The sequence below is a fragment of the Sceloporus undulatus genome, chromosome 1, assembly GCF_019175285.1.
Source record: "Sceloporus undulatus isolate JIND9_A2432 ecotype Alabama chromosome 1, SceUnd_v1.1, whole genome shotgun sequence".
Taxonomy (NCBI): domain Eukaryota; kingdom Metazoa; phylum Chordata; class Lepidosauria; order Squamata; family Phrynosomatidae; genus Sceloporus; species Sceloporus undulatus.
Genome location: NC_056522.1, coordinates 364,904,614 through 364,917,103, shown reverse-complemented (window position 1 = coordinate 364,917,103; position 12,490 = coordinate 364,904,614). Strand labels below are relative to the sequence as shown.

Genomic DNA, 12,490 nt, shown 5'->3' with positions numbered 1-12,490 from the left:
GTTTAGCCTTCCACCATAACAAACTACAAATCCCAGGATTCCAATGGATTATAGCCATGGCAATTAAAGTTTTTTCAAACTGCATTCTTTCTGCAGTGCAGATTAGACCTAAGGTACCTGTAATGGGACAAAACCAGGGCTTGTTCGACTGTTGAAAACCTATTTTAAATACAATATTATGTCCATCCCTGTTCCATGGCCAACATGTGTGTTCCCTTGAAGTCCCATCCACATAAACAGACAACAGGGAGAAGTTAAAGACAGGAAAAAAATGAAAACCATTGAGTCCGTCTATAGATTTCATGGATGTTTCGTCAATAAAGACAAGACTGAACTACAAGTTTGTGTTACCTACATGACTCCCCATGTTTAACCTGAATGAAAGCTCTTCTGCCATAACAGCTTTCTGATTCCCTACAAGACACAGGGTCAATAACAAGAATCGTTGCTATAAACACAGCAAAGAGCATTCTACTTTTTAAAGTTTGCACAACCAGTCTACACATTTTAAAAAAAAACAAAACGCAGAGGAGAGGAAAATGCATGTTTGGTCACTATTCACCACAGGCAAACTACAGAAGAAAAAGCCCATGTACTTTAATCTTCAGGTAAGCAGCACAGGCTGTCAACACTAATATAAATGTGAATGTCAGTTCCTGGTCTGCATAAAGAACATTTAATAGGTACTGAAAAAGCAGTTACAGTGGTACCTCGGGATACGAAATACCCAGGTACGAAATTTTCGGGATACGAAAAAATCCCATAGGAAAACATTGTTCCGGGTTTTTTACATGTTTTTTCGGGTTACGAAAAAACTTTTGGTGCTTTTTTCGGCTTTTTCGCACGGAATCGCGCTTTTCCCCATTAGCGCCTATGCAATTCGGCTTACGAAGGCTTTTCGGGTTACGAACGGTGCCACGGAACGAATTAATTTCGTAACCCGAGGCCACCACTGTACTGTGAAATGTTTACACACAACGTGAAATGAAAGGAGCCAGCTGAAGTGGGCAGAACCACATCAACCCAAACATGCTTCTGTCTAGGCCATAAATAAAAACTGTGCACATGACTTTTTGTTGTGTGTTTGCTGTTTTAATGCAGTTAGCACCCCATTTGCAATATATACACAGGGACAGGAACAGAGCTTTCAGTCTAGTTTTTAGTTTCCAGCCAAGAATATACAATTGTCCAGTAGACTTTTGGGAGCACAAAACCAGATGCTAGAAAACTATAACTCCCCCAGCCAATGTGTTCTCTTTCATGGTTCTCCAGGTTCTAATATCTTTGATCCTAGGTGACTTTAAATCCACTTTGACAATTCCAAATCCTATAATGTCTTGCTTAGCTTTCTTAGCTACTTTTGCCTTCAACCACAATCGAATTTTCAACTCATTCTCTCGATCACTGTCTTGACCTTGTTCTGCGCAAAGTGTGTCATTTCTGACTACCTAGCATTTGACTTTCCATTACCTATGCACAGAGCATGAAAATAAGCAAGAGAATGCGAACTCCTAGTACAGCAAAGCAAATATGATATAATAGGCATCACCAAAACTGGTGGGATGAATCTCATAACTGGAATATGAGAATAGAGGCTATAACCTTTTAAAGAGAAATAGGCCAAACAGAAGGAGGAGGAATAGCACTATATGTCAGAGATATTTATACCAGTGAAGAGATCCGGACATCAATCATGGAAGCCATGGTGAGAGCATCTGGGTAAAATAATTAAAGGGGAGGAAAACAACAAGGATGTGTGGTGGGAGTCTACTAACAGACCTCCAAGTCAGACTGAGGAATGGATGATGCCTTTCTAGAACAGATGACCCACACATTCAGAAAGGAGAGATGTAGTATTGATGGTGCGACTTCACAATCCTTATATTTGCTGGAAGTCAAACTCAGCAAAATCCTCAAGGTCTAGCAAATTCCTCACTTGCCTGGAAGACTATTTCATGGTCCAAAAGGTGGAAGAGGCAACAAGGGGATCAACTATTTAGATCTGATCCTAACCAACAAGGATGACTGGTTAATGGGGTGCAAGTGGTGGGATCATTAGGTGGAAGTGACCATGTTCTACTGGAGTTTGTTATACAATGGAAAGCATTTGTTATACAATGGAATGCATAGTCAAACACGCATTCTAGACTTTAGGAGAGTGGATTTCAGTAAACTTAGAGAAGTATTGAGGTGGTGATCCATGGTCAGAAATACTAAAAGGGAAGGGAGTTCAGGACGGATGGGAGTTCTCAAAGGGAGATACTGAAGGCACAATTTCAACAGTTCCAGTGAGAAAGAAAAATGGGAGGTGTCTCAAGAAACCAGGATGGATGACTAAGGAAACTTTCAACTGAGCTAAGTTTGAAAGGGAACACTGTATAAGAAATGGAGGAAAAAGGGGAAATCACAAAAAGGAATTCAAAGAAATAGCAGCAGTGTAGAGGTAAAGTCAAAAGAAAAGCCAAAGCGCAAAATGAACTCAGGATTGCTAGAGAGGTTAAAAAAGAATAAAAAGGGATTTTGGATATGTACGCAGCAAAGGAAAGAAGAAGAAAAAATGGTAGGGCCACTGCGTGGAAAGATGGCAAATGCTAACAGGGGACAGAGAAAAGGCGCAGAATTACTCAACCCTCTTGTCTCCAGTCTTCTCAGAAAAGGCAAGGGTGCTCAACTGAGGATAATGGAGCAGAGGACAGATGGGGGAATTCGCACAGAATAAGTAAGAGATAGTAGAGGAACACCTTATTAATCTAATGAATTTAATGTCTCCGGGACCAGATGAACTCCATCCAAGGGTATTAAAAGAACTGGCAAAATAATATCGGAGCCATTGGCATAATCTCTGAAAACTCCTGGAAAACAGGAGAATCCCAGCAGACGGAGGAGGGCAAATGTTGTCCTTTCTTCAAAGAGGGTATAAAAGAGGATCCAAACAATTATCATCCAGTTAGTCTGACATCTATACCAGGAAAGATTCTAGAGCAGATAATTACACAAAGAGTCTGGGAACATCTAGAAGGCAATGCCATAATCACAAAAAGTCAACATGGGTTTCAGAGAAACAAATCATGCCAGACAAATCTAATCGCTTCTTTGATAAAATTACCGCTTGGTAGATGAAGGGAATGCTGTGGATATAGGATATCTTGATTTCACTAAGGCCTTTGACAAGGTTTCCCATGCATTCTTGCAAACAAGCTTGTAAAATGTGGGCTAGACAAAGGAACTGTTTACATGGATCTGTAATTGGTTGACCGGCCGAACCCAAGGTGCTCACAATGGCTCCTTTTCATCCTGCGAGAGAAGTGACCCAGTGGGTCCCACAGGGCTCTGTCCTGGGCCCAGTGCTATTCAACATCTTATCAATGACCTGGATGACAGAATTGGGAGCATACTTATCAAATTTGTAGATGACAACCAAATTAGGGGGGAACAGCTAATCCCCAGAGGACGGATCAAGATTCAAAATGACCTGAATAGACTAGAAAGCTGGGCCAAAGCTAACAAAATGAAATTCAACACAGAGAAATGTAAGGTATTGCACTTAGGGCGGACAAAATAAAATGCACAGATATAGGATGGGTGACACTGCTGAAATGAAACTACGTGTGAAAGGATCTAGGAGTCCTGTAGCTACAAGTTGAACATGAGTGAACAGTGTGATGCGGCAGCTAAAAAGGCCAATGCTATTTTAGGCTGCATCAATAAATGTACAGTGTCTAGATCAAGAGAAGTAATAGTGCCACTGTAGGCCCACCTGGAATATTTGTCCATTCTGGGCACACAGTTCAAAAAGGACATTGGAAGAAACTTGAACGTGTCAAAGGAGGGCAACTGAAATGGTGAGGGTCTGGAAACCATGTCCTATGTGGAACGACTTAGGGAGCACTGGGGATGTTATACCTAGAGAAAAAGAAGGTTAAGAGGTGATATGATACCGTTTAATATTTGAAGGATGTCATATTGAGGATAGAGCAACTGTTTCGCTGCTCCAGAGAACAGAACCCAAAAAATGATGCAAGTACAGGAAAAGAGAACCACACCTCAACATTAGGAAGAACTTCCTGACAGTAGTAAGAGGCTGTCGAGGGTGGTCCCCTGGAGGTCTTTAAACAGAGGCTGGATGGCCATCTGTCAGGGATGCTTGATGGATTCCTGCATGGCAGGGGTTGGACTGGATGGCCCTTGCGTCTCTTCAACTCTACGATTCTATGATTCTATGATTCTATATGAATCTAATTTTGCTCTAATATACCCACCTCCTCATCATTCTGTTCAATGCTATTTTCGCAATCTTCAGTCTTTAACTCTAACCATCTCAGTCAGACCTTGGATTCATCTTTCTCTTCTCTAAATCTTGGGGACTCGCCTGATTGAGCAATGGTATTTATTTAACTCCACTCTTTCTTCAATTTTGACAGCTTTGCCCATCTCTGTACACGCGTCTTCCTATACTAGGCCCAGCCTCTTTAACCCTATTGTTAGGTTTCTCGGTGCTGCTCTCAAGCAGCTGTACGCCTTGGAAAAAGTCCAGGGAGTGGGCTATTTATTCATTACAAATTGTTCTTTCTTCTTTTCACGTGCCCTGTTCATCGCAAAACAGAATATTATAATCATTGATCTGCGCCAATGAGAAGGCGCCCACAGCGTTTGTTCTCCACCTTCAACACTTTGCTAAAACCCCCTCTCCTCCTGCTTTCATCATTCGCTCCAATGAGGTCACTAATATTCATCTCAAAGATTACCACTATTCGCTCTGAATAGTCCCCCCATTTCTCTACTACTAATCTTCTATCGCTCTCACCTAAAAAAATTTCTGTGTTTCCTCCTGTTCTTTGGATGAACTCTCTACACTGCTGAAGAACTATTCCAACTGAAACTGGTTCTCTTGATCCAATTCCTACTCATCTTCTACTTCCAGCTCCCTCTTTCTGCCTCTTGCTTTTCTATATCTTTAATCTCTCTCTCTCTACAGGTTCTTTCCTTATGGTCATGCTTTAGTTTCCCCTATCTGAAAAAACTCTGACCCCTTTCTTTGTCTAGCTATCGTCTGATTTTCTTCTTCCTTTTATTTCTAAGGTTTTGGAAGGGTTGTGTTTACTCTCGCTGTCTTGATTTCTTGAAGCCAACTCCATTCTGATCCCTTTCAGTCTGGTTTACCGCCCAGGGCATTCTACAGAGACGGATCACTAGATCTCAGATGATCTTTACGGGCCAAGGCTAATGGCCTTTACTGTTCTCATTGATTGTCAGTGACCTGGACCACCATTGATCACTGTCTTCTAGTTGATACTTTCTACCTTGGGTTCTAGGACCCCTGTTCTTGATTGGTTAGATCTATTTGTAAGATAGATCTATTGCAGTGGTCAAGGGTGGTCAAGCTTCATCTTCTGTTCCGTTATCTGTTGGAGTTCCCCAGGCTCTGTTTTGGTTCCCTTTGTTTTCTCTCTACACATCTCTCTAGGAAGCTCATTAGTTCTTTTGGCTTCCTATCCTATTTGTACGCCAGATGACACTCACTGTATCTTTCCACCCCTGACCGTCTCCAGGTCTTGAACAGCAAGTTCTTCCTGTCTTACAGCTATCTCTCAGTGGATGCAGCATACGACACTTGACTCATTGCTCTTCAATCCTTTTCTGTTTCTGTTGATGACATTTCTATTTGACCATCCAGGAAGCCATAGTCTTGGTTTTATTTTTATTCTTCTCTGTCGTGTATCCCCCAATCCAGGCCACAGCCAAAGCCTGTACATTGTTTCTCTACAATTTACTAACAACCCATCCATTTCTCTCAGCCTCTACTGCCAAGACCCTGGTCCATGGCCTGGTGGTCTCGCAATTAGATTATTGTAACCCTTCTCTTCACACACCTCCGTCCATTGATTTCTGTCCGCATTCACTGCACGCATTATTACATCCACTCGCTGCTTTGACTGTGTTTCTCCTCTATTATCATCCCTTCACTGGTTTCCCTTCCCATCCGTATTCAGTTAAACTCCTGTGTTGCTTTTAAAGCTTGCATGTCTGGCCCCTCCCCATTTATCTGAACGTCTTTCTCCTTCTATTTCCACTCGTACCCTCCGATTCTGGTAGTCAAGGTCTGCTCTCCCAGCCCAGGATTCAACTGTCCTCCCAGATTCGTCCCTTGTCACTTGTTGCCCCTCACTCCTGGAACCTCTTTCCCCCACAAGCCGCATGGGTCATCACTTCTTTAACCAGTTTCAAAACTGAGTTGAAGACTATATTGTTCAGGAAAGTGTTCCAGCATTGTGTGATTGTTTATCCAATTGTTATACTGAGATCTGATATTTGCTTTGATATTTGATCTTTTTAATTTGTTGTCTGCTTTTTTATTGATTCTATCTTGTACAGGTACCAACCGGATAACGAAAGACCCAGGTTACGAAAATTCGGGATACAAAAAATCACATAGGAAATAACGTCCGGGTTACGAAGTTTTTTCGGGTTACGAAAAAAATTTTTGGTGCTTTCGGCCATTTCACACGAAATGCGCTTTTCCCATATAGCGCCATGGTTTTCGGCTTCGAAGGCTTTTTCGGGTTAACGAAAGCGGCTAGCGGAACGAAAAAAAATTAATTCGTAACCGAGGGAGCACTGTAAATATGTATTATATTAATATGTATTTTGTAGAATGTACGCCATTGGCAGGTTTCATTTTACAATTTTATGTTTGTATGTACAGCACTGTGTAAATCTACAACGCTATATAAGATGATAGTAATCATATAATAATAAAATAAAAATAAATAAATAAATGCACACATGGGCAAAAACAAATGAAAAAGACTGATATAGACTCTAGTAAGGGATGTATATTACCTGGGTTTTTTCTCCCCCAAAAGAAAGAAGGTGAAGGAAAAGATGAGTCCCAGAGGAACTAGAAGAATGGACAACACAGTAGGATTTTCCCATACCTTTGAGAGCTGAATCCTAGCTCTTCTAATTCTTGATACAATCCAAATTCTGATCAAGTTTGAGCCAAGGTATGAATCCTTCACTTTATACTGTAATCGGAAACTGGTTAATATAAGGAAAGGTAAGTGCCTAAGTCAGGGGTAAGGCAACCTTTGAGCGGGGCCGGGTTGCTGGTAAACTCAGACAACTGGGGGGGGCGAAGCCAAAAAAATAAATCAATTAATAAATTTTAAAAAAATTAAATATATAAATAAACCGGGAACAAATGAGGACAAAATTTCAAAGAGACACATGGAAAAAAAAGCAATTTTTTCTTAATGTAATATAAATGCCATGTTTCTGAGGCTTCTATAGACAATGCCCCCCAAACAAAGGCCCGGCAGCAATCAGCAGCAGGACTGGGCTGGGGCCAGTCCCAAGGATTCGTCGGGCCGAATCCGGCCGCGGGCCGCAGTTGCCTACCCCTGGCAAGTGATAGACCAAAGAGAGGATAATGTTGGGACGAAGAAAATTCCCCATTCTTGTTCTCTTGTTTTAGATTCTCTGTAATAAACGTTTTTGTTTTGTTTTGTTTGGGGGGGGGGGTTCAAACTGAGGATATGAAAATAGCACTAATAATGTAAAAAAGGAGGGTGCAAGAGAAAAACAACAATACTTGCTTCAAAACTTCCAGACTAAGCCTTCCACGATGAGTATTGATGCCCCCAATCTTTAAACAAATTTCCCACTAACGGTTCTACCCTATTTAAGCTTGTTCTATTTATAATTTTTTAACCTTACATTGCAATATATTTTATATGTTTTATTTTATGATGGAGAAGGGAGGGAAGGGGATATTTTTAAATATGATTGACCTTGATGTACTAGTTTTTACTGTTTTCTTCAATATGTAAAAACTCCGATCTCAGAAAAAGGTGGGCTAATAAATAAATCATATGTTGTTGTTAGATTATTAATTATATTATTAAAATACTCATTTATGCAGGAGCTTTGGTGGATCAAGGATTCTTGTTTCAGTTGCACTAATGGAGTACATATTTAGATATTTATGCAAAGTTAATGCAGTGATGAAGGGTGATTTGAGTGAACTGAGATAGAGAAAAAGACAAGGAAACAATGTTGTAAAAGTTGGCTTGCATAAAACTCGTGCAACCTGTTAAGTAATGCACAGGTTTGCTGTCTGCAGGCTGTAATGTTCCGAAGGTAAAGCAAACATTCTGCATTCAGGAAAGGGTTGTTAGTTAATGGTTCACAACTGTAAAAAAAAACCAGGCTATTAAATACGTAGTGTTTACCAAGCCATTTATTAAGATGCCACAAACTCCTTCTTCTTTTTTTTCCTCCCTTCTTTTATAAAAAGAAGAAACATACTGACAAAACAGCTCCTTTTGAAACACAGCACAGTGCATTAGTAACAAAGCCTTGTCTAAGAAGTCAACAACCCGCAAACAGAGCACTGACATTCACCCTGCAATGCACACTGAAAGGAAAGCCATTCCAAAAAATTTACTGGCACTTCAAACGCTTGTTGTACCAAGTTTTTGCCTTACATAAATGGCTCCCCAAAAGCACAGCCAGCATGACAGAGACTAAAATGGCATTTTGATTGATGTGTATTTGACAAGGACCACTTCTGAGGTCACACTATTCAGAGAAGATGTGGGCCACCTACCCCTCCTTTTGGGAAGCAAAAATAAAATGCAAAGTATTTTTTTGAGTAAATAAACATTTATCTGTTCTCAGAACCAAATCAATGAACTATCAAAAAAACTCCAGCAAAGATTGGCAGCTCATAGACTGGCGGGAGCCAGAATGTGCATATTAAATACCCCCATATCCAAAAAGGCATTTGCATCCTTAAAGACAGGGCTTTATTTGCAATTAAATTTAAGATGAAAGAAGTGTCCCCAGTCAATCAGATGCAACGAGCAAAAACCAAGGCCCTGAAAAGTACATCTATAGGGAGTAGTAAGAGTTCACATTTGATACATGTATAGCTTAAGCATTTATGCACACCTTATTCAAAAAAAGGAAAGAGATATAAAAAGGCTTTCAAGATTCTGACAAAACTACCCATTTGGCTCCTTTAGGATCATTGTGAAATCATGTGTCATGCCACAGAAATTGCAGACTACGAGGTGTGGGTAAAAACTGAAACAGCCACAAACTCAATGTGGAGGCTTAAAAATGTAAACACTGGATATTTAATGCGTTTGTGCTGTTAAAATACCACAAAGTGACTTCAACTTATGGTGACCCTAATAACCTTCCAAGAGCTGAGTCCATGCCAGTTTGAAAATTCAGTGTTATCACATGGAATAGCTCCCCTTTACTCTAGTCAACCTTTGATATCAAGTTAAATTGAAGGATGTTTGTCAACAAACCACTGAAGGTGCCCATTTGCGATAAAAATAGCCTGTCCAAATAAGGAATCCAGTAGCTTTTCTTGGAAGAGCTAGCAACACATAGACAGACAGGGCTAAATGTCCCAAACATACATTTATAAACAGAACATAACTTTAGCGTCAAATAGATTCTTTGCACCAATAAAGAATCAAAAAGAAATAGAAAATTCATATGCTCACTCTCTTGCTCTCTCTCGCCTCTCGCTCTCACTCATACACACACATCAACACACAGAGAAGCCCTAGCTTTATTGAATGCCTGCAACGTTAATCACAATACTGCATTTTCTTACTGACAGCCAAATAGTTTACACAAGGGATCCTTAAGTTATCTCAGATTTATAGGCTTAAATGGGCAACTGACAGCAATAAACAATGCACACAAATCATCAAGCATTAAAGTTAAAATTTGCATACTAAGTAGGTTTGATAGTTTTTTTTTATTGCTCTTGTCATTTCAAAACACAATGATAAAAGCAAAAGACATTAATATGAGAGACTAAACACAACTAAATCAAAGGACCTAAAACTTCCATTCTGCCCTTCTGATCTGTTACTGATTTTAAATGGGACTTAAGCCACGATGAAATTATCATACCTCAACGCCCCATTTTGGCAGAGCAGCTAACGATCCTCTGTTTTCCACTTTTCAGTAGCTTTTACAAAAATTTCCCATTTTCTGTCTTCTCCTCCCACTTTTCCCTTTGCCCCAGCTTACGGAGTACATATTGCAAACTGAGTTTAATATCAAAAAAAGCAGTTTGCACTCAACTCAGCAAGAAGAAGAGAGATCTGCCCTTCCAGATAGCCTCAGGCAAAGCAACTGCTCATCTCCTAAATTGTGTGTTTTCCCCACTGATAACTTCTCAAGATTGAAAATGAGCACACAGAAATAAAGTTCAGACAATGTTTTGCATTTTTTTTAAAAACCTGTTTTCTGTGGACTTGGAAAATCACATCCTCTACTCAGTTTTCCATTTGTTTCTAGAGCTTTAGAATAGTGTATTATTCCTTACTAGCCTGAACACGTCTGAAAAGAAGTATTATAGCTGGAACCCTTCAGTCCAAGGGAAATTATGGTAGTCTTGAAGCCCTAGCTAGATATAAGGAGGAAGGGAATCCTATGGTTCATAGTCCCTACTTGGTAGGAGGGAGGTATCTGTAGAAAGCTATAACAGGCAGAAAGGGAATGTTTAACCCTTTTCCCACTTGCCTATTCTCCTTCAAAACATATCCAAAATTTATTTTACTACTGCCACATTCACGCATGCAGCGCATACAGGTGAGATCAACTGAGAGAGAAGACATCATAGAGCAAGGAACCAATTTGCAGTAAAGTAAGAATGATTAAATGTCTCACCTTTATTGTTGCAAATGTGGAGTTTACAAAACAATTACTGAGGAAAGTCCAGTGTACGCCTATGTTCAGTAAAAAGAATGGGGACTGAATGCCCCCCCCACCTTTCCAGAAGATGTGGCCCTAACAAAATCAGAGTAGTGGCAGTCAGTTAGCAAAAGTTATTATGAGGAAGAACACACCTGCTAGGAAAGCCTGCAGCACTTTGCTTTTGCCCAATCTACTGGGAATAACAAGATTCTGCCACCTCCTCTCCTTTCCTTCCCTTCCTTCCCCCCAGCACGAATTGAGTACAACCTACATTTGCATTCAGAATTCAGTTTGCAAAAACTGAAGTAAGTGTGAAGACAAAGGGTAAAGTGGGAGGAAGAGAGTTGAAACTGGACCCTTTCATAGATCATAAGTTCGAAGAGACCACAGGGGCCATCCAGTCCAACCCCAGCCCTGCAGGAAATCACAATCAAAAGCATCCCCGACCGATGCCAATCCGCCTCTGTTTCAAGACCTCCAGGGATGGACACTCACCACTGTCGAACAGCCCTTACTGTCAGGAAGTTCCTCCTAATGTTGAGGTGGAATCTCTTTTCCTGTAGTTTGCATCCCATTGTTTCGGGTTCTGTTCTCTGGAGCAGCAGAAAATAAGCTTGCTCCCTCCTCACCTGACATCCCTTCAATATTTAAACAGGGCTATCATATCACCTCTTCTCTTCTTTTCTCCAGGCTAAACATCCCAGCTCCCTAAGTCGTTCCTCATAGGGCATGGTTTTCAGACCTTTCACCATTTAGTAGTAACCTCCTTTGGACACGTTCAAGTTTCTCATGTCCTTTTTGAATTGTGATGCCAGAACTGGACACAATATTCCAGGTGGGGCCTGACCAAAGCAGAATACAGTGGCACTATTACTTCTCTTGATCTAGGCACTAGACTTTTATTGATGTAGCCTAAAATGCATTGGCCTTTTTAGCTGCCGCATCGCACTGTTGACTCATGTTCAATGTGTGGTCTATTTGGACTACTAGATCCCTTCACATGTTAGTCTCATTCAGCCAGGTGTCCCCAATCCTATATCTGTGCATTTTATTCTTCCGCCTAAGTGCCATACAGTACCTTACATTTCTCCGTGTGAATTCATTTTGTTAGCTTTGGCCCAGCTCTAGTCTATTCAGGTCATTTTGAATTTTGATCCTGTCTTCTGGGGTATAGCTTTCCTCCTAATTTGGTGTCATCTGCAATTGATAAAGTATGCTCCCAATTCTGTCCCCACTGCACTTCTCTACGGATTGCAGGTTCAGCCGGTCAACCAGTTACAAATCCATGTACCATTACCTTGTCTAGCCCATTTTACAAGCTTGTTGCAGAAGGTCATGGCAAACCTTGTCAAAGGCCTTACTGAAATCAAGAATAATATATCCACAGCATCCCTTCATCTACCAAGCTGCTATATTTTATCAAAGAAAGAGATTAGATTTGTCTGCATGATTTGTTTTTCTCTGAAACCCACGTTGACTTTTGTGATTATGGAATTGCCATCTAGATGTTCACAGACTCTTAACATTTGAAAAGTGGGATTGGCAGAGGATTAACTGGGGCTGTCCTTGTCCTATTGAAATGACTTTTCTAAAATTCAGCACCAGAAGCAGGTTTGGAGGACCAGTGGTCAAGGCCCGGGGTAGGTTGCCATATCCCATCTGGGGGGCGGGGACTTTCCCGGTTTGGGGCGGGGCCACATGGTCCCGCCCCAGTTTTGGCCCCCTCCCCCAGGAACCTCCCCCCCCGCAAGGCCCTGGGGCA

General features: G+C 40.9%; 1 protein-coding gene across 3 annotated transcripts in view; it reads right to left on the bottom strand.

Moving 5' to 3' along the window:
* The window catches only part of KIF26A (kinesin family member 26A), a 214,458-nt gene that overhangs the window by 72,829 nt on the left and 129,139 nt on the right, over positions 1 to 12,490 (bottom strand). The window contains exon 1 of one of the 3 annotated variants that reach the window (XM_042444934.1): positions 10,702 to 10,789. The exons of the other annotated variants lie outside the window; for them this stretch is intronic. The gene's annotated coding sequence lies outside the window, so the exon portion shown is untranslated. Of the gene's footprint in view, positions 1 to 10,701; positions 10,790 to 12,490 lie in introns of those variants that run through there. 3 annotated transcript variants of the gene reach the window in all.